A 22416-nucleotide genomic window follows, 5' to 3' on the forward strand; every position below is an offset into this window, starting at 1 on the left:
GGGGATGAGCTGGCCAGACGGGGGGTTAAGGGTCAGCTGGGGCAGGAAGTCCATGTCCGTCACCGTTTCCTAGTTACTGGACACCAGGTGATCCCCCCACCCCGCCTGGGTCTGGCCCAGTGTCCTGCCTCCATGGGGACCCCGGCTCCCATGAAAGCCTTCCGGGGTGTCCCTGGCTTCTGCCCCACCAGCTGTGTCTGTTCATGTGTCTCTCTGCTTGGGTGGCAGGCACCCCAGAGACCTCAGTCCTCTGAAGCCTCAGGGGGGAGCCTTCTTGTTTGCTCAGGGTGACAGGCGCCGTCCCCAGGAGGTCCTGCAGAGCTGCCCCACCATGTACCCGGCCCCCGCGTCCCCTGCGACTCTTGGGGAAACAGTGGGGAAGGCTTTGCGTTTCTGCGCAGCCCGCGGCCCCTCTGAGACCTCTCTTCCACCAGCGCCAGGCGAAGCGTGGGGGCCGTGAATGAGGTCCCGGGGAAGCTGGCCAGACGCCTACCCGTGGGCCTGCGGAGGGGCCAGCACCCGGGACAGAGCAGTGGATGGACAGACACACTTAACCTTCCCCACGGACTGCCCAGAGGCCTTGTTCTTTCCCTCTGAATCACTGAGACCTGCTGGGTTGGTGGGTAATTGTTACATACTACAACTCTTGCCAAAAGGAGGGGGGAAAACAGTTCCCCAAGGTATGGAAGTCATCAGAAACAAGGACCCCCTCCGAGGCCATCACGCAAGCTGGTTTGCAGCTTTGCAGATGAAGGGGCGACTGGGGTACGTTCCCGCATGGGAAGGAGATGGAGGCTGGCCAGGATCAGAAACGGCGCTGGGAGCACGGGCCAACCAGGCCTGGCCGAGCCCCACGACCTTGAGCAGGGCTGCTGGAGCCGAGAGTCAGGCCTGGGGCGTGGGCTCCCAGCGGCACCCGCTGCCACCCTGGCCCTCGGGAGTGCGGGGTGGTAACCGGGGGCCTGGCCTCTCCCTCCTTCGCCTCCTGGGTGTCGACGCTGCTTTTCTGATCTGGTGCCTGTGAGGAGGAAATATATATTTAGACTCTTCTGTACTTTCCGTGGTAACAGTCGCTTTATTCCTGGTGAAGAATGAGGAAAATGGGTCAGCTGTATTTACTAAGAAGCGTGTTCCAGCTCCTTTTCCGAGGCTATTTATAAACTTTAAAAAATGTGAGCTAAGTTTTTTGCATCTTACTGGAAGCCACAGTGCCTATGAATACCCTTTCTATTACTATACCGGGAATCTAGCACTTCGGATTTGAAACAAGTCAACTGGGGCAGATAGAAATCTTGCAAACAGTGATTTTGATGCACTCTGGCGGGATGGGTTTGCCTCATGGTCGGATTTCTCTGGCCGTTTTCTTCGTGAGACCTAGTCTAGCTTTCCTGGGTGTGGCAAGTGGACCACACAGTCTGACCCTGGCCCCACTGGGCCCTTGGGGGCTGTAGGTCCCCGGGGTGGCGGGTGCCCGAAGCCTGGGGACTTGGGGAATTTCGGAATCGCTCATCCATCCTTTGGGGCAGCGGGGCCGTGGGCCGCTCCATGGCGGGCCCTGCTGGCTCGGCCCAGCGCCCACCTTCTCCCACGTCCTCCGCCTCTGACGCCTCGGCCCGTGTGTTGCAGGGTCACCGGTCCACTCACATTGTGCCCCGTGTGTGCACAGAAAACGTAGCTTCTCTCCTTCTCTCCGCGTGGCCTGACCTTGCTTTCGAGAGGGGAGGGCTGGGCTCCTAGATTTTAGGTCCACTCTGGGAGTGTAGTCAGATGGCTTGTAGCAGCCCCTGAGGGAACCCCTCTCTGTCTGGATGTTTTGGGTCCCTATTCAGTCTTTCCGAGCGCCCCTCCCCCGCTCCCCCCTGCCCCTTGGGGTTTGGGGAGGGGTGTGTGCTCGTGACCTGGTGGTGGCTGAGGGAGGGGTCCCTGCGCTCCACGGGTAGCTCCCTGGGTGCTGCTTGCAGAAAGGCTGGACGGATGAGGCCCAGGAGCCACCGGCCCATCTGGCCTCTGGGGAGGCAGCCCCGGAGGTGGAGCTGGTCCACTTTTATCTTCTCAGCGTTCCAAGTCCCCTTCCAAAGCGGCCTCCGCATCCTGACCATCAGAGGCCTCAGCCTTCCTGCCTTCTCCCACCGAGGCGCTGGGGCCCGCAGGTCATGGGGCACTAACCCGCCCGCTGGGGGTGTCTGTCCACCAGGAGGCAGGTCTTGGGGGGCTCCTCCCCTCACTGCCTGAACAGCTGCGGGGGCCTTATTTCCTCTCTGTGCCCCCGCCTCCTAGGGGTATCACATCCATAATAAAGGTAATAATGATCATAAGAATTATCAACAGTCACCACTCGCTGATCACCTACTCTATGCCCAGCAGAGTTCTGCGCCCTCCTGTGTAGGGGCTGATTCCTCTTCAAGGCAAAGAGGGTTATTAGCGGGTGAAACAAGTTGTTCCAAGTCAGTTGCTCAGAACAGTACCCGGCAGCCTGAGTGTGAGCTCCGGGCGGTCCGTCATCCACAATTGCTCTCCCTCTCGTCCATCTACCTGCTCCGGAGCAGAAGTTCCCAAACTTTCTTGGTTCTTGGCACCCCGAGTGCCTCAGTGATTTTTGTTTTTTTTTTATGGCGTCCCTAGGCTCAAAGAATACTTAACAGTTCCATTTATTAAGCAGTTAGATCCAAACGCCTTAATAAATATTTGTGTCCTAACAACAGCCGCTTGAAAATATCATACTCATAATTTTTTATTTCATTCTTAAATTACCCAATTACTTACTAATGGGATATGTGTGCCTATCAGGGGCTGGACAGCTTTTCAAATCCCGGAGTCAGATTGGGTGCCGCCAACCCCACTTCCTGTTCCATCCAGATTTTTTCCAGGTCCTTCCTTCTTATCTCAGCAATCACTGAAAACTCAGCTTCACAGTGACATGATGTCCTCCAAAGGCTCGTAGGCTCCTCTCACGGTGAAACTGTTGTTCCAGCGGTGTCTGACAGGGGTCCGACAGATATTTAGTATTGCTTGTTTCCCTCAATAACTTAAAATATCCTGTGGTCTCATGAGTTCTCAGAGGCTCTCCAGGGTGCCTGGGTGCACAGTTTGGGAACCATGTTCCTAGGGCCTTTGGCTCCTCCTTGTTACCCAGGAAGCAGATCATTGACCCTCAGGTCTCAGACTTCTGGTACCCATCTGGGGGGTGGTGCGTGTGGGAGAGATGACAAGGATCTCGTGCCCACCTCCGTCCTCCCTCTCGGCCCCTCCCCAGTCTCTCCGGACAGGAAGAGGTGTTCCCTGCTCTCCCTCCTTCTGCATTTCATTCTCCTCCTGCCTGGGCATCAGCCAAGGGGTGAGGGTGTAGAGGGGCATCTTCTCCACACTCGAGGAAGAACCCAGGCCCCGGATTCAGAAAATCCCCCCCTCTGAACAAAATGCTCTCCAATCTGCAGCCACGCTGCTGCTTACACTAACAAAAATCATGCCAGCCGTTCAGAGCTGAGAATTCCCTTTGTTGTTTTGGTGGGTACGTGTCCTCTCCTCTGCCTGAAGTACTGAAATCCGTTGCTTCAACGGGCAGGGAGCTCCCCAAACCACTCGGTTTACAAGACAGCGAGTCTGAAAAGATTTCTAAAAGGCTGTGCCCACTTTGCAAGCATCAGAGGGGGAACCAGGTGTCTGTACCTTCCTGTTCAGCAGGTGCGTATGTCTTAGGTCGATGGTAGACCAGGTGGGCAGGGCTGCATCTTATTAAACAGGTTCTTCACCGCAGGTCCTTTGTGCTATTCCTGCTCTCACACAGCCCCTCCTCTTTACCTTTACTCCCGTCTGCCTTCCCCATCTTAACCCTCCCAGGGAAGAGTTGATTACCTCCGTCTCCCCTGGGAAGATGCCCCTGCCTGCCTTGTTCCCAGACAGGCCCTTCCCTGCCGTTCCAGCTGCGGCCACTGCACCCTCCCTCCTCCGCCTGGGTCGGTTCCAAGATCTCACCCGGCTCATTCTCACTCGGGACCTTTGCTCTTGCTGTCGCCTCCACCTGGCCTCTCTGTCTTCAGCCGCTCTCGTGCCGCCGCAGCTCATTTTGGTCTCACTTTAAATGTCGCTTCCCAAAAGGGCCGTCCGTGAGCCCCTGTCTAAAGGAGGCCCCCAGCCCCTCTGTTCAGTCCCCATGGCTCAGCCCCGGCAGAGACCCCGTCTGCATCGTGCTGTTTTCTCGGCACCCAGCGCTTTCTCAGAGCAGGGAATTTTTTTAACGGAAGGGACTTTCAGGGTCGCCAACTTTGAATTTTGCCAAGTAAGGCTTTGAAAAATTCCAGCGACCGTATATCATCGGCATTTCATAACAGAAAAGTTGGAAGGACATGATCTCCAGATGAAGGACAGTTCTCCAGATGAAATCAGTTTGGCTTTATTGGGAACGTGTTGCATTGGCCCTTCTCTCATCTCGAGGACGATGGATGGAAACCCTCACGACACGACATGAGTCCGTCAGTGAGCGCTTTGGGGACTCCGTGGTCACCCTCCCAAGGCCGTCCTTGTTTCATTCTCGTGATGTTTGTCCCCTTCGCTCGGCTGTGAGCTTCTGGTGGGGGGACCACACTTTAGACTTAAGTTGCCTTTGCTGGGCTTCACATGCCCGGGTTGGTCTCTGGAAGCTTCCAGATCTGCCCAGACGCCCCCTCCTGTAGCTTCGAGCCGGCCTCACCGCCCCTTGCTCCTTGGTGACTTGTCATCATCCTGCCACACGCCTGTCCCCCTGGTGGAGAGCCGGTGCCCAGACAGGGTCCAGGGCTCCCTCCGTTTTGTTCCCAGGGGCTGGCACCCGCGTCCCTCACTGTGCCGCGCGCTGCTTCAATCGCTGAAGACAAACCCTCAGCCGGTGGTGACCGCGGACAAGTCCGTGACAGAGACCACCCTCAGACCAGAGCTCAGGGTATGCGACACGGAGCTGTCTGTCTGTCTGTCTCTCCAATACGGAATTTAGTTTCTACTTCAATCCTTCCTTCCACCAGGACGCAGAAACATAATCTCATTTAATTCTGGGGTTTCTCAGCGCATTTAAAGCTGCCCCTAAACCACCACTGGGTTTGTCGGTGTGTGAGGGGCAGGTGGAGGGAGGGGTCTGGCCCTCACTTACTGCCATTTCCTCAGGTTCCTGGCTGCCACCCCATATGGGTCACTGCTCTGCCTCCCTGTCCCCTGGCCTCTCCAGGGCCAGGTTTCCTCAGCTGCTTCTATGCCCCTTTGGGGGCTGAGGGACCCTTTTCCTGCCCCCGCCCCCCAGCAGCCCTCTCTGTTCTCTGGGGCATAGGGTGCATGCCGTTGGCACCACGTAAGGAAGAAGACCCCTGCTGGGGACGATGGGCCTCTCTGGGGTCCTCGTGTCACCTGTCGCCAGGGCAGGAGCAGGTGGGACCACGCCCCACATGGCTTTGATTCTTCTGTTCTCTGTTCCACGCACCAGCCCTTGCCTGGGGCAGAGATGTCCTCAGTCTGATTCGCATAAAAGGCTACAAGGAAGCAGGGGCCAAGAGAAACCTCTATTCACACCTCCCACCTGTGATCCCGCTGCAGATAAAGGTTCTGGTCGGGGCTTTTGCGGGGAGACTTCTAGGGTGTCTGAGGAAGGAGGGAGGGTGCGGGCTGAGCCCCCGTAGGGAGCTTGTTCAGAGGGGGTGTCGGCCAGTGCCTGCTGGAGCTGTCGAGTGCTCTAGATTATTTGTTCATCTGTGTATTTGCATTTGCTTAAAACTTTCACTTTAGAAGTAATGCATGTTTAATGAGGAACAGTGAGGAGAGACAGAAAAACAAGTAGAATCAGAGTCATTTATCTCAGCACCTGGATTTATCTTTACATCTTGGTGGGTGTCTCTGAGATGGTTTAGTCATAAAAGCAGTGATAATTATAGCACCAAATATGGCTCTTGCATTGAGTGCTTACGATGCCTCCTTCTAAGAATCACACAGATATTAATTGATTGAATCATAACAACCCTGTAGGGTGGATACGACTGTTATCCTCGTTGTACAGAGAAGGACGCTGAGGCACAAAGTGTTTGTGTGATTTGTGTAAAGTCAGTCCACTGGGGAGCCTGGCGGTGCGCTCACACTGCACACCTGCACACAGGGTACGAATTTACGGCCAAGAGACGCAGCAGTGATGCACCCGCCAGTCAGGGATCTTGTCCCAATTTCTTTCAGGAGAAGAACCGTATTTCCCTCTGTGTCCTCAGGGCTCGCAACACCAATTTACTGAATGAATGAACGAATGAATGAATTCTGATGCACGCTTCTCCTCCACGAGTCACGGGCAAATTACTGTTCCTCCTGTTGGTTGCTTTCTTTCCTTTCCCTGCTCACAGCACGCGCACATCCTGGGGGCCTCCTCACACAGCTCCAGGGGCCCCCTTCACCTTTTTAGTCTTTATCTAAAAATAACGTCATTGAGGCATCTTCGACATATGATAAACTGCACATATTTAAAACGTACACCTTGGTGGGTTTTGACATCACCATCACCAGATCAAGAGAATGAAATGCCCAGCCCCCCAGAAGTGTCCTGGACCCCTTTGTAATTCCTCGCTCCAGGTCCGCCCCGCCTCCTTCCCTGGCACTGCTGTTCTGCTTTCCGTCACCATAGTTAGTTTGCGTTTCCTAGAGTGTTATCGAAATGGAATCCTACAGTCTGCACTCTTTTTTCGGTCTGCCTTATTTCACTCCACACAATTATTTGGCGGCTCGTCCACGTTGCAGGTATCAGTTCATTTCTTTTTATCGAAGAGCAGTGTTCCACTGTGTGGATAGGAGGTGATTGGTCCATTCACCTGTTGATGGACCTTTGGGTTGTTTCCAGGTTTTGACTCTTACAAATAAAGCTGATATGAACATTCGTGTGCAAGTCTCTGTATGGTCGTATGCTTTCTCTTCTCTTGGGTAGATACCTAAAAGTGGAAAGCCCGGATCACATGGAAACTGCCAAACTGCTTTCCAAAGCAGCTGTACCATTTTACATTCCAACCAGCAGCAGGGGATGAGAGTCCGAGTTCCCTCACATCCTTGCCAACACTTTGTATGGTCATTCGCTTTCTTTTTATTATTTTTTTAGATTTATGTTATTGAAGTATAGTTGATTTACAATGCTGTGTTCATTTCTGCTGTACAGCGAAGTGAGTCAGTTATACATATATATACATTCTTTTTCCTATTCTTTTCCATTATGGTTTACCACAAGCTATTGAATATAGCTCCCTGGGCTCTACAGTAGGACCTTGTTGTTTATCCAGCTTATATGTAACAGTTTGCATCTGCTGACCTCAGACCCCCACACTCCCCCTCCCACCCACCCCCCGCCCCCTGGCGACCACGAGTCTGTTCTCTGTGTTTGCGAGTCTGCTTCCGTTTTGGATTTGCTTTAATTTTAGCCATTCTAGTAGGTGGTTGGTGGCACCTGGTCGTGGTTTTAATCTGCATTTCCTTAATAACTAATGATGTTCACACACTTAATTGCCACCCCTGTGTGTTCTTGGTGAAATATCTGTTCAAATCTTTTGTCCATTTCCAAAAAATTGGGTTACCTGTGTTTTTATTATTGGGTTTTGAGAGTTCTTTATATATTGTCTAGAAAAAGTCCTTTAGCAGATATAGGCTTTACAAAGATTTTCTTCTAGTTTGTGACTTCTCTTCATTCTCATAACGGTATCTTTTGAAGAACAGAAATTAATTTTGATGAAGTCCAATTCATGGATCTTTTTGTTTTCATAGCTCATGCTTTTGGTGTTGTATCGAAGCAATCTTTGCCTAACCCAGGGTCACAGATATTTTCTCCTATGTTTTCTTACCAAAATTTTATACATTTAAACTTAGGTCTATAAGCCACTTTGAGTTCATTTTTGTCTATGGGGTGAGGTATGGGGTGAGGTTCATTTTTCTTTTTTTTTTGCATGTGGATGTCCAGTTATTCCAGCACTATTTGTTGGAAAGCCTCCCGCTTCTCCACTGAGTTGCCTTTTGCTGCTTTATGGAAAATCATTCGTTCACAGGTATGAGGGTCTGTTTCTGGACCCTGTTCTATTTCAGTGATTGGTTGTCTATCTTCACACCAAACCCACTGACTTGACTGCCATAGCTTTATAATAAATAAAATCCTTAAAATCCTTAGAATCAAAGCCGTGTTAACTCTCCAACTTCATTCTTCTCTTTCAGAGCATTTTGGCAGCTCTGGGTCCTTTGTGCTTCCATATGGATTTTAGAATTGGCTCCCGTTTCTAAAACAAAGCCTGCTGGGATCATGATTGGGATCCAGCCTCACGCTGTATTCTCTGTGGGTTCCCTCCTCCAGAGTTGTCACCTGGTTCCCCCTACACGGGACAGCTCTGGGGTCAAATGAGCGGCTGGGTGGGAAGGCACCTCAGTCAGTAGAAGGAGAGGGTGTTAGTATTTATAAAGCGTTTTCAGAGACACTTTGCATTGACCTTAGGGTGTCAAGATGTGATTTTTTGTTGTTGTTGTTGAGCTGGGGGTCTCTGCTGAGGAATGCAGACCTGACAGATTCCCAAATGCTTGTGGAAGCTTCCATCACTTGTGGTCCTGGGTCAGTCCTGGCAAGGAAACCGCTCTTCCTTTTGCAAAGTACACGTGGAGCTTTAATCCACCCGGGTGGCCTGCCAGAGGTTCCCCAGGTGTGAACGCCTGCCGACCTGGGTGGACCCACAGGTGACCCTGCGAGTGGGCACCGGGCAAGGATTTCCTTCTAGAACATTCCTTTGAGGAGGAAGGAGGAGACTCGGTAACTGCAGCCCTGCCCGGCTGGCCATGTTTCCATGTGTTCCTGGCCTTAACATGTGCGTGGAACCCCTCACCTCCTTCCAGGTGTGGTGTGCGGCCCGCAGGAGCTGCCTGAAGCCCTGTGGCAGGTGCCCCGTTCCCTCTGCTTTCCTGGGCCAGCTCTCAGGGAAGGTGTTCTGCAGGGGCCGTGTGGTCGGAGAGGAGGGAAAGGCTTCGAGGAAGCTCTGATGGGCCATTTCAGTGGGCTTTTCCGAGGACTGTGCACTAGGGGCTGCCCCTGGGGAGAAGGAGCTGTTAAACTGTCGAAATAAAAAGTCATCCAAACTCCTTAGGCCAATCGAAAGCACTTAACTCACACGACAAGCAGCAAAGGCAGCAGATTTCCCTGCAGTGTGTTATGGGGGGGGGGTGGGGGGTGGGGGGGAAAGGCTGTTGGGGAATTTAAAGAACAGAGGGAAAGTTTTAAAATACTGGAATCTACCTAGTCAATAATACATTAAATTTGGGATTCATAAAAAGTAATAGCGGTGAAAATCTCCCCAAATAAGTTTTTATTCTAGAATGGGATGGCAAATCTCCTGGAGCACTGGTTATCCCATAGGTGCGGTATTCTGAAATACAACCTGGGGCATATATATTGTCAAATAATAAAGTATTATGAAACCAATCAGCTGTGAGCTCCCCCCTTGGCAGTTTGGAAGTAAAACCCTTTCTCCTTTACAAGGCCAAGTGACTCTTAATTCCTCCCAGGAGATTTCACGTTAAAATGTGTTCACTGCCAGCTGACAAAAGAGGCGAGTCCAGATTTATTACCCTGGCACCTGCAGCAAAAAAAAAATGACGGATGATGAAAATATATTTAATTATCATTCCACGCCACATCTCTGCCTGCTCCAGTCACAGGGCTGCAGCTGTTGGCGCACACTTTATTTTAAAGTCAATGTGCTTATCTGGAGCGAAGGCTGCTAGCTCTGAGTAAATTGACTTGTGGGAGGAAAGGGTGGCGATCTTCTCTAGCCCCAGCCGAACAAATGCAGATTTGTATTCTGTGCACCTGCTTTAATTGTCTAATCCGCCCCACATCATATCAGCTCTGGGATTTGGCTTTTGTAAAGAAAACATTTGCAAGAAGTAAACTTTTCCGTGGCCTTTCTCAGCGGAAATGAACGATTTTCCTTCCTAGACTGTGAAGCTGAAGGTGGATGCTCATGTTTCTGGAGAAGCGTCTCAGACAGGAGGAGCCCTAGAGAGGCCCTGGCTGGACCCTCTTCTTCACCAGATGAGGACAGAGTCCAGAGGGCAGGCGCCGGGGCTCGCCCGGTGGGAAGTCTGGGCCTGGAGCCCTGGCCTCCTGGCTCCTGGGCAGCCCCTGTGTTCTTATGACTTGTGTCTGTGAGAGGTCCTGCCATTTGGAGTGATGAGCCTGAGTCTAGAGGATGATTCACAGAACTGCCCTCCTGTTTGTCTTCTGTTGGAGCCTTCTGGACAATGAAACCCTGGGAAGGGCAGCAGCGCTCTGACTTGGGTGAAATGTGTCAGATTTCGTGGAGTGCAGGTCAGGGGGAATCTGGCTTAGCTGTCAGGAGTGTGTACCATTAACCTGCACCTAAGATGATGCAATTTTCAACAAGAAAAGCCCAGATAATAGGCAGTACATAATGTGACAATATTCCGGCTGTATCTCTTCTTATCGGGAGAAGCCGCTCAATGCTGTGTGTATGGTGGGATTTAGTACAAAGTGATGGAATTTCCACTGAAAGTAAAATACAATAACTGGATTAGCAGTTGGGATACAAGGGAGAGATGATGCTGAGTGTTTCTGACGGTGCCTTGTGTTGCCGGTGGCTGGAGGTGGATGCCTGTGGATGGGGGCAGGAGGGGATGAGGCACAGGGAGGGGCTCATTTCCTCTGACCTTCTCTTTGATGAGTAAGGATGCAAGACTGCATCTGCTGAGCCTGCAGGACCTGAGGCGGGGGGGAGGAGGGAGAGTTCTGTCTTATGGATTTGGGCTGTGAGCAGTGTTCTTAGCCACCAAGCTTTCCACGTATTGATCGGATTTTGTCCGTAAATCAGAGAGAGTCCATCCTCATTACCACCATCTTCCCCATCCTCATCACCATCACCGTATTCCTCCTCCTCCTCCATCACTTATTATGTACCAGGCCCTTGGCTGAGTCTTTCAAATTTGTCATCTCCTGTAATCCCACGAGGTAGATATTATTCTGCTTATTCTACAGATGAGAAAACTGAAGTTTAGGTAAGTGACAGAGCTAGGACTTGAAGCCAGACCCTGGAGCCCATTCCCTCAATTATACTTTTTCACTTAGGAAATTTAAATATATAGATTTAATTTTATAGGTTAAAGGAAGGAAAGAGAAAGCCAACTCTGTCCTTTTTAAGAAAAAAGTTTGAGGACATCAACAATTTTGAGTTTGAAGACTGATGCTTGGGGATTTCTGTTCCCATGTGGCTGACAGCCCCTCAGCTCTGGGGACTAGGACCTCTGGGAGAAGGCTGGTGGGGGGGGGGGCAGAGCCGTGAGGGTACGTGGAGGAGGTGCTGGGGGTCCTGGCCCCAGGACTCCCCAGGGAGAGTCACAGCCTGCAGCAGGGAGCCCCAGTGGGAGGGGAGCCTCTGCTCCATCCTGGCAGTGCTGGAGCCGTCGCCCCTGGGGTGGGACAGGGACGGGGCCCTTTGGTGGCTTGCCTGGCAGGCCTGGGCACAGACACTCAACTGTGCTGTCCTCCCAGGTCTCCTACGTGGTCTCTGCCATCCCTCACACTGTCCCCGGTGTGTGTTGGTCCTGTTGGTGTCGCTTGTTTTCTTGTGATAAGTCAGAGCAAGTGGGGCCGTGCTGAGTGACCCGCACTCTGATCGCCCTCTGCCCTGGCCCCACGGCCTCCAGGAGACCTGACCTTTGTATCTCTGGTCTCCCGTGACTCCTCTGGCACCCAGCGGCCGGCCCATCGGGGGCTCTGGGTTTGACTCTTGACTGTCGTGTAGGCTGAGCGGGATTGTGACTCCATCTTCCGGGCTGAGCTGCCTGGACACGTGACAGGGTGGCAGCTCCCAGAGCACGGGGACATCCTGCACTCTCGTCTGCTGCCCGCAGCTGCACACTCACAGCAGGATCTCGGGGTTGACACCAGCTCCCCACGACCACAGAGCCAGACCGATCTGTGTCTCAGAGACCAGCTCTCAGCAGATACTAGTTATGTGTCTGCTGTAGGCCCGGCGCCGGGGACCCAAGGCTCAGGGAACTCAGGGGGTCGTGATGGCTCACATGGCTGCACCCACATTCACGCTGTCGTCCCCAGACCCTGGGCCAGCGGGACTTGCGGCTGTGGCCAGAGGAGCAGACATCTCCCACGTGGATTGTATCAAAGGTCGAGGAGACGGGCCACGTCATGACTGGGCTCATCAGGGTAACTATGGACAAGAAATTAATGCCGATTTTATTTCCAAGCGAGGCTGATGACTCTCTTTACCACATTAATTTTTATTAAGCATTTTATGTATTATTCCATAACCACAGAGTATGCAGAGACAGTTTAGAACACATTATGGGTTGTGCGTTTGGTAATTTCCATATGGCCTCAGTCCAGAACGTAGAAAAGACAGTAAACATGATTGTTTTCCCGTAGAAGGGAATCACCATGGTGATGTGCGGACGGGCCTTGGAACCGGCGGCACTGCCCACAGTCTGGGCTCACGAGCCAGCGCCACCCCGTCCTCGGGACAGTGGCGACGCCCGACCCTGTGGGGCAGCCTCCTGGCCCCTCGTCTCGGGCTACAGGGCTTCTGCTCAGCCCCATTCCCTCCCCCGGCCTCTGCTGCCAGCACCCTTTTCTACTCCATCACTGGACACATCACACAGGTCCTTCTTGCTGCTCAGGTGTCCCCTCAGGGAAGCCTTCCTTCCTGCCCGGAGCAAGTAACCCCGGTCACTCTTGATCACAGTGCAAGGTCTGTTTTCATCATGGCGTTGATTTACTCCTGGAGGGCTTTTGCTTAGCATCTGTCTCCTCGCGGCCTCGAGCTCCACGAGATCAGGGACCTTATCTGTCCATCCCAGCATCTCGGGTAACTAGCCCACCCACAGCGCCTAGTAGGCATGCTACAAATATTTATTGGGTGAATGAATGAATGAATGAATGAATGAATGTCTCCTCCCCTGGACTGGTGAGGTCCCCGAGAGCAGCGCCAAGCATCCCGGCGCCTCTGCCGCATCTCTGTGCAGCCTTAAACCGTCCAACCGGGAGGCCGGGACGGAGCCCCTGTCGGGGAACCGGTGCCGGGCCAGGGGCTGTGGATTGTTTAGTGAAAGCTCAGAAGAGATTTCTGAGCTTTTTGGGGAGCCAAGAGCCTGAAACGAGTAACCATCCAGGGACTCCAGGAGCGGTAGAATCAGGGGTGCGATGGTGTGACGTGGGTCATAGTAGGGAGGACGGAGAAGGCCGGTGTCCACTCTGCAGGTGTCATCATCGCCTTTGTCTCCGTCTTGGTCACCATCATCGCCTGTTTCTTCCTGTGCCGGGCCAGGCCAGCACGAGCCCCACCTGCTCGTGGCATCCTCAGTCTCCTGACAGGTGCGCAGGGATAGTCTCCTACCCCGGAGGAGCCCACCAGCCAGTAAGTGCGGGGCAGGGAAGGACTTGGGACCCTCTCCTCCCTCCACCTGCCGCTGCCTCTCTGGGCACACCCCAGGGGGCATCTCACAACTGTAGGGGAGTCCCAGCAGGACTCCTAAGTCAGCTTCAGTGTTGTCCACGGGCGCCGGGCGCCGGAATGCTTGAAGCTGCAGGACACCGTCGGGAGACCCTGCCGCCTGTGATCTCCCAGGTGCCCAGCTCTCCAGGCCCTTCCCTGATCCCATTCCCTCCAGGGTCAGACGCAGTGTGTCCATTCGACATCGAGGAAGCCGTGATCTGGAGAGCACAGGGCCTTGACGTCATCACGCGTCTCCCGACCCTGAGGCACAGATTTGGGTGCAAGTGCTTCGTGTTGGAGGCGACCCCTCAGGAGTCAGTGAGCAGTTAGCGCTGTGGGCTCAGAGACGGCTAGAGCACACCGCCAAGTGGCCCCGGCGGGGAGGGGGACGGAGCCGGGGCATTGACCCACCAGCCCCTGTCCCCGTGGGCACTTCTGGACAGCCCTGCAGGCCGACGGAGCCCCGCCTGAGAGCAGCGGTCAAATGCTCAGAGTGGTCTGTGGGTGACCTCTGGCCAGGTGGAGGCCGTACCGGAGGGCTGGACTGCTCCGTAACCTTGCCGAGCCCGGCAGTGCCTGGGATGGGCCAGAAGCCAGGCGTGGCCTCTCAGGGCTCTTTCCCAGGACTCCAGAAGGAGAGGTGGGAGGCCTGAGTCTTGACAAATTCAGCCACCAGAGTCTGAAAGCCAGGGGAGTCCAGCGGGCCTTGCTGGGGCAGCGTGGCTGGGGGTGCACGTGGGGCTGTGCTGCCGTCACGGGGGGAGCCTTGCCCACGGGGTCCAGCGTGGGAACCTGTGCCCTTAGTGGCTCCACGGGCTGCACGCAGGCCTGCCCCCATGCCCTCATTCTCTTCTCAGCATTTTTTGCTTTAAAGAAATCTCACTTTACAAACGGTTTCCTGCACATTACAAGTGCTGTTCGCAGCGCTTACACCCTGTTTCATAATTGGCCCATACAGTACACACTGTTCAGAATTTTTAATCAACGATGGCAAGTTGCCCCAGCAATTTAAATAAAAAGTATATAAATGAATTTAGTATTTTAATATTACAATGACATTAGCCTTATATATGTACTTAGCAATTTCATGCAGTATTATAATTTCATAAAATAGTCCTCTTCATTTGGCTGGCGGATAAACCCTGGAGTTAAAACCATGGGCTCTCTGTGCAACCAGCAGAGAAGGGAGAGAGCTCAGAAGGGGGAGGGCAACGTGCAGGCCAGGCCGTCCCCTCCCTGGTGATTCCACTGCACCTGTGCTGGGAGGTGGGCATTCAGCCGGTGGCCTTGGGCAACCCTGACTCAGCGGTGCTGCCGCCGGTGCACACCTGGGCAGCCTGTCGCGTGCCCGGAGCGGGTGGGGGGAGCACGAGACGGTGCCTCGGGGCAGAATGAGAACGTCAATGCAGGGAGGGCCAGCCCTGCCAGCTTCCAGTAATTTCTGAGGGCCTCCTCCTGTTGTGCTGGGGATTGTACCGACCACTCTGCGGGTGTTAGCCCTGCACAAGGTCACGGTGACCTGCCCGTGGCTGATGCAGTGGACGGTCCTCATGTCCCTTGACGGCCAGCAGCATCTAACACGGCTGATCCCTCCTCCTCTCTGGAGTGGTCCACTTGGATTCTGGGACGCCATGGTTTCCTGGTTTCCTGCCACCTCCATCTCCTCTGGAGGTCTCAGGGCTCGGCCACCATCTACTTCCTTTCTCTATGATTTTGACCCCTCAGAGCACCTCATGTGAGTGGAATCATATAGTACTTGTCCTTCTGCAACTGACTTATTTCACTGAGTATGATGTCTTCAAGCTTCATCCACATTGTAGCTTGTGTCAGAATTTCCTTCTTTTTGAGGCTGATTAACATTCCATTCTGTGGATGGACCACGTTTTGTTTGTCCATTCATCTGTCCATGGACACTTGGGTTGCTTCTACCCTTTGGCTCTTGTGAATGATGTTCTCTGAATGTGGGTGCATAGATACGGTGATTCTTTAAAACACAAGTCAGACTACCCTGTGACCCAGCAATCCCACTCCTGGGTATATATTTGAAAAAATCAAAAACACTAATTTGAAAAGATACATGCACCCCAGTGTTCATGGCAGCACTGTTTACAATAGCCAAGATATGGAAGCAACCTAAGTGTCCATCAGCAGATGAATGGATAGAGAAGATGTGGTGTGTATATATATACAGTGGAATATTACTCAGCCATAAAAAAGGAAATTTTGCCATTTGCAACAACATGGATGGACTTGGAGGGTGTTATGCTAAGTGAAATAATTCAGACAGAGAAAGACATACACTATATGATATCCCTTTTACGTGGAATCTAAAAATACAACAAACTAGTGAATATGACAAAAAAGAAACAGACTCACAGATACAGTGGTTACCAGTGGGGAGAGGGAAGCGGGGAGGGGCAGTGTAGGGGTAGGGGAGTGGAAGGTACAAACTACTATGTATAAAATAAGCCACAAGGATATATTGTACAACACAGGGAATATACCCAATATTTTATAATAACTATAAATGGAGTATAACCTTTAAAAATGTTGACTCACTATACTGTTCACCTATAACTTAAGAAATATTGTACATCTAGAGACTGTCATACAGAGTGAAGTAAGTCAGAAAGAGAAAAACAAATATTGTATATTAACGCATATATGTGGAATCTAGAAAAATGGTACAGATGAACCGGTTTGCAAGGCAGAAATAGAGACACAGTTGTTGAGAACAAACGTATGGACACCGAGGAGGGAAAGTGGCGGGGGGTGGTGATGGTGGGATGAATTGGGAGATTGGGATTGACATGTATACACTAATATGTATAAAATGGATAACTAATGAGAACCTGCTGTATAAAAATTGAAAAAAAGGTACTGTTCATCAACTATACTTAAAAAAAACCACACACACACAAAAAAACCACATGTCAGACCACATGGCGTTTTAGTTCTCTTGGTGGAGAAGCCCACAGCCACACGATGCCACACTGCCTCATTTACTCCTGCCCTCGACTCCTCACTCCCCTGCGGCCACGCTGATCTGGGCTCACCCCTGCTTCTGGTACAGGCACAGGCACAGGCTGTGCCCTCTGTGCCCTCCGCCCGGATGGCCTTCCCTGAGGGCTTTCTCCCTCACCTCCCTTAGGTCTTTGTTCGGGTGTTACACCTGCCCTGATCACCCCAGTTAACGTTGTGTCATCCCCCCTCCTCTGCACTTCCAATCCTCCCGACCTGGTTCTCCTTCTCAAAATATTAGCACTGATCACTTTCTAGCATATTATATAATTTACTTTTGCATTATGTGGATTATCTGTCTTCTACTCTTAGAGGGCAGAAATCTTTTCTGTTTTGTTCACTGATGTTTCCTGAGTACCTAGAATAGTGCTTGATATGTAATAGGTACTCAATAAATACGTGTTGAATGAATGCATGATTCTATTTCTGTAGCAGCTTTATTATGATATAATTCCTATAGCATATGATTCACCCATTAAAGCGCACAATTCAGTGGGTTTAGTATATTCACTGAGTTGTGCTACCATCAGCACAGCCAATTTTTGGGCATTTTCATAATCCTCCAAAGAAACCCTTTAGCTGTCACTCCCCAATCTCTCTAGCCCTAGGCAACTGCTAATCTGTTTCCTGTCTCTATAGATTACTGTCTTCTGGACATTTCATATAAACGGGATCATATAATAGGTAGTCTTTTGTGTCTGGCTTCTTTCCCTTAGCACGATGTTTCCAAGGTTCATCCATATTGTAGCAGGTATCAGTACTTCATTCGTTTCTGTATTGCTGGATAATATTCCACTGTATAGATATATCATATTTTGTTTATCCATTCATTAGCTGATGGACATTTGGGTTGTTTCTACTTTTTGGCTGTTATGAATAATGCTGCTGTGACCATTCATGCACAATCCCTTTTGTGTGGACATATATTTTGATTTCTCTTAGGTGTATACCTAGGAGTGGAATTGCTGGGGAATATGGAAACTTTACTTTTAACCTTTTGAGGAACTGCTAGATTGTTTTCCAAAGTGGTTGCACTATTTTACCTTCCTCCCAGCTGTATACGAGAATTTTAATTTCCCTGCATCTTCACCAACATTATCTTTCTTTTTGATTATAGCCATCCAAATGGGTGTGAGGTGGTGTCTCATGTGGTTTTGATTTGCATTTCCCTGGTGACTAATGATTTTGAGACTCTTCCATTTGCATATTTGTATATCTTCCATTTACTTATTTTTTTTGGAGAAATGTCAGTTCACATTCTTCGCCCATTTTTAAATTATCTGTCTTTTTATTATTGTTGTTGTTGTAAGAGTTTCTAAATATATTCTAGATGCAAGTTCCTCATGATTTGAAACATTTTCTCCGATTCTGTGGGTTGCCTTTTCACTTTCTTGATCTGTTCCTTGAAGCGTAAAAGTTTTACATTTTGATGAAGTCCAATTTATTTTTCTTTGATTGCTTGTGCTTTTGATGTCACACATAAGAAACCATTGCCAAATACAAACTCATGAAAATTTATCCCTATGTTTTCTTTTACGAGTTTTATAGTTTTCACTCTTACATTTAGGTCTTTGACCCATTTTGAGTTATTTTTTTTATATGGTGTGAGGTAGGGGTCCAACTTCATTCTTCTGTGGATTTCCAGTTGTCCCAACACTGTTTGTTAAAAAGACAATTCTCCCCCTGTTAAATGGTCTTGCCATCCTTGTTGAAAATCAGTTGACCAGGGACTTCCCTGGAGGTCCAGTGGTTAAGACTCTGCGCTTCCACTGCAGGGGGCATGGGTTTGATCCCTGGTCAAGGAACTTAGATCCCGCATGGCGCGCGGCATGGCCAAAAATAAAAATTAAAAAAAAATAAATAAATAAAAGAAAATCAATTGACCATAAATGTGAGGGTTTATTTCTGAACACTCTGTTCTATTCCGTTGATCTATGTATCTATCCTTACATCAGTACCACACTGTCTTGATTATTGTAGCTCTGTAGTAAATTTTGAAATTGGGAAGTGGGAGGCCTCCAATTTGTTCTACTAAAGATTGTTTGGCTATTCTGGCTCCCTTGTATTTCCATATGAATTTTAGAATCAGCTTGTCAATTTCTACAAAGAAGCCAGCTGGATAGAGATTGTGTTGAATTTGTAGATCAGTGTGGGGGAATATTGTCATCTTAACACTATTAAGCCTTCTAATCCATGAGCAGGGGATGTCTTTCCATTTATTTAGATCTTAAATTTCTTTTAACAGTGTTTTGTAGTTTTCAGAGTATAGGTTTTGCACTACTTTTGTTAAATTTATTCCTAAGTATTTTATCCCTTTGATGCTATTACAAATGGAATTGTTATATTAATTTCATTTTTGGACTTGTTCATTGCAAGTGTATACAAATTGAGTTTTGTATATTGATCTTGTATCCAAATTTATCCTAAATAAATTTGTTTATTAGTTCTAGTAGGTTTGTGTGTGTGTGTGTGTGTGTGTGTGTGTGTGTGTGTGTGTATTCCTTAGGATTTTCTATGTATGATATCATCTCATCTGTGAATAAAGATAGTTTTATTTCTTCCTTTCCAATCTGGATACCTTTTATTTTATTTTCTTGCCTAATTTCCCTGACTAGAACCTCAAGTACAATGTTGAATCAAAGGAATAAATGAATTTTAATTAATCCTCACATCATCCCAGTAAAGTAATTATAGTTTTTATTCCCATTTGACAGATAGCCAAACTGAGGCTTAGAGGAGTTAAGGCCCCACAGCCTACCAGCTGGCGAGTGGTAGGCTGTGGAGCCAGCCCAGAACTGCTCCCTGCAGTTTACTTGTTGGAATGCCTTCTCCTCCCGCAGTACCATCTCTAAAAATAGTGGGGACTTGGAAAGAGACCAAGGCCAAGCTGGTTGATGACGTCCAGAGGGTTTAATGACAAACTCTGAAAGTCTCACTAGGAGCACTAAGTTCCTCTCTGTGTGGCTGGATGACCCCCCCATATGGACACGTGTAGGCAAGAGTGCAGAATGGAGACTGTAACACTTGTGCGTCCTACCGAGGGCTCCCTCTTCCATATCTCATTTCATCCTCTAGCAACCCTGTCAGATAAGAGGGATGAGTTTTATTGTCCCCATTTTACTGATGAGGAACAGATGCTCAGAAAGGTTGAGCGGCTGACCTGGCCTCTGGGAAATGCTGGCATGGTAGGGATGGGGTGGGAGGTGATGTGGATTGAATATCTTCCATGCACCAGACACTCCACTGGACACTTTACATACCATTTGTGCTTCACCCTCACGCAACACCACCATCTCCTTGCTGCTGCTCAGAAAATTGATGGTTAAAGGGGCTAAGTGAGCGACTCCATGCACGCCCAAGGCCCGAGACAATTAAGGAAATTCATTAAAGGGAAACAAACATGGAATAAGACCCATCCCCCCAAGGCCAGCCTTGCCAGGTTCTGTCTCTCCCTGAGATGTGTCCCCTCACTGTGTCACCCCCCTCTGTGGTTTAGCTGCTGTCAAGAGAGGCTGGATAATGTTTCAGGGAAAAGCTGAGACCTGCTCACATGAACTCCTGCCTTTTCCGAGAGAAGTCTGACTAATCCAGTCCCTGTGACTAATCCACTCCCTGACTTTATCTTTAGAACTGATGATTAACTGAAATGGGTTAAGTTGGTCCCATTTCAGCCCCATTTCAGGGAACCTAGCAGTTCCCTGGGGGAAGCGGGGTTAGGGGAGGAGGGTGATAATGGCTTTGGCGCCTGGTAGGCGTGAGGGTCTTTGAACTGCTGCGAGCTCAAAGTTTCCAGCAGATGGGCCTGGGGCCAATCCCACGTGGGAACTGCAGCCTGTTATGCTGATGTCAAGGTGATTCCGTTTGGATGCTCGGGGCAGCACCAGATGCCACGGGGACAGACATACACAGGGTGGTCCCCTTTTTACAGGCGTGACGGGTGATGCTGTGGGTGAGAATTCTGGGAAGATGATGTTGGCCTCTTTGTGACTTTCCTTTCCCTCTGTATTCCAAGATCCAGTATTCTGCTCCAAGATTATGAAACTCCCGGCAGGGTGGGGGAGGGATGAACTGGGAGTTTGGGGTTAATAGATGAAAACTGTTACATATATATAGAATGGATAAACAACAAGGTCCTACTGTATAGCACAGGGAACAATATTCAATATCCTGGGATAAACCATAATGGAAAAGAATATAAAAAAGAATGTATATATGTGTATAACTGAGTGACTTTGCTGTACAGCAGAAATTAACATAACACTGTAAGTCGACTATATTTCAATTTAAAAATGTAAAAAATAAAACCCTAAGCCCTCCAAAACTCCCTGCAGGCAGGGACAGAGTTGACAAAGCTGTGAAGTGCTGTAGAGAGGCTGCTGGCCAGGAATCCACCCACCCAGCCCACCCTTCAGACGCTCACCGTCTGGAGACCCAGATTGGAGTAGACAGAACCTGGACTTTGGAGTCAGAGCCTTGGGCAACTCACTCTCTGTCTGACCTTCAGCAGTGATATTGTGTTTTTGATCCTCAGTTTTCCCATCTTAGAGCTCACTTAGTCCAAGTTCATTTTTCAAAAGAAGGCACAGAATTTTGGGGTCGTCCCCAAAGCCACACAACGAGTCAGTGACAGGAGGGCAGGGTGGTAACTTCTGTTGCTGGCCTATGATATGCCAGGCTCTTCTGGGTCCACCCTCTCATCCTCTCCTCACAACCAGCCTCAGGAGAGCTGGCGTTACCCCATCTGACAGGGAAGGAGAAAGAGACTCGGATGGGTGGGTTCCTCTGCTGAGGCCACACAGCAAAAGGCAGGCAGAGCCAGACTAGAATCCACACGTGCCTGACTCCAGGCCCCGTGTGGGTCCCACGATGCGCAGGGATGGATGAGTCCTTGGGCCTTTCCCTCTGCCGGCTGGCTCTCAGCTCGGCCACCACCATTGCCTCCTGGATGCTTGAGCAGGGGCCTTCTCTGCCTGGGGCAGGGGACAGTGTCAGCCGGGGGAGCCCGGGGAGGAGGCGGAGAGGAAGGGGAAGGCCTTCTCCTGCCCCCCAGACCGCTCCGCATGCTCTCCCTTTGCACACAAGCCTAATCGCGAAGAGGAGCCTGGGGCCCGTGGAGGCTGTCAGCTCCTGCAGCGTCTTGGCAGCCTCCTATCTTGATGGTGTGTTGTATGTTACGTGTTTAGATCACAGGCAGTGGGGTGTTCCCTTGGCATCCAGGGCTGAGAGTTTGGGGGTTTTGCATGGTGAAAAAAGAGCTAAAGTGCCTTCTGTGCCCGGTTCCTCCAACCTGCATGTCAGGAGAGACTGGGAACAGCGACCCCCAAGCCTTGGCGACTTGAAACAGCAGCAGGTGACTGCTGACTCCTGCCTCAGGTCACTGCAGGTAGCAGGGGCTCGCTGTGGCCACGCAGGGACCTGGCTGATGGGGCAGCCCCCATCTCGGGCACGCTGGTCCCCGCGCTGGCGGGCAAGCGAGAGCTCTGGGGTCCTGACCTGGGTATGAAACGTTCCGGCCAGAAGTGATGTGTTACTTCACAGCTCATTGGCCACAACTAGTCCCATCCCCGCCTCCCACCCCCAACCAGGGTGGGACCGAGGGGCAATGCTGCCACATGCTGTGAGGGGAGAGTGGGTCATAGCAGCGAGGACCACCACAGCGGGGGCAGAGAGGTGGGAGCGGGGCTCTGCAAGGTGGCGGACTTCCCGTCATGGGCTGCCCAGTAAGCAGGGTGTCTGGCAGGTGTCCCTGAGGCCGGGGCTGGCCCCCTGCGGGGTCTGCATTGTCCCGCTCCGGGAGAGGCTGCAAACAGGGCCCAGCCTTTGCTCCTGGAACAGAAGGAAGAGGCGGCAGAGTGAACTCCGCCCTGTTTTTCTTTTAGCATTGGCTGGGATTTGCAGACCAGCTTTCTGATCTGGG

This window comes from Balaenoptera ricei, chromosome 1, assembly GCF_028023285.1.
Source record: "Balaenoptera ricei isolate mBalRic1 chromosome 1, mBalRic1.hap2, whole genome shotgun sequence".
Classification (NCBI taxonomy): Eukaryota; Metazoa; Chordata; class Mammalia; order Artiodactyla; family Balaenopteridae; genus Balaenoptera; species Balaenoptera ricei.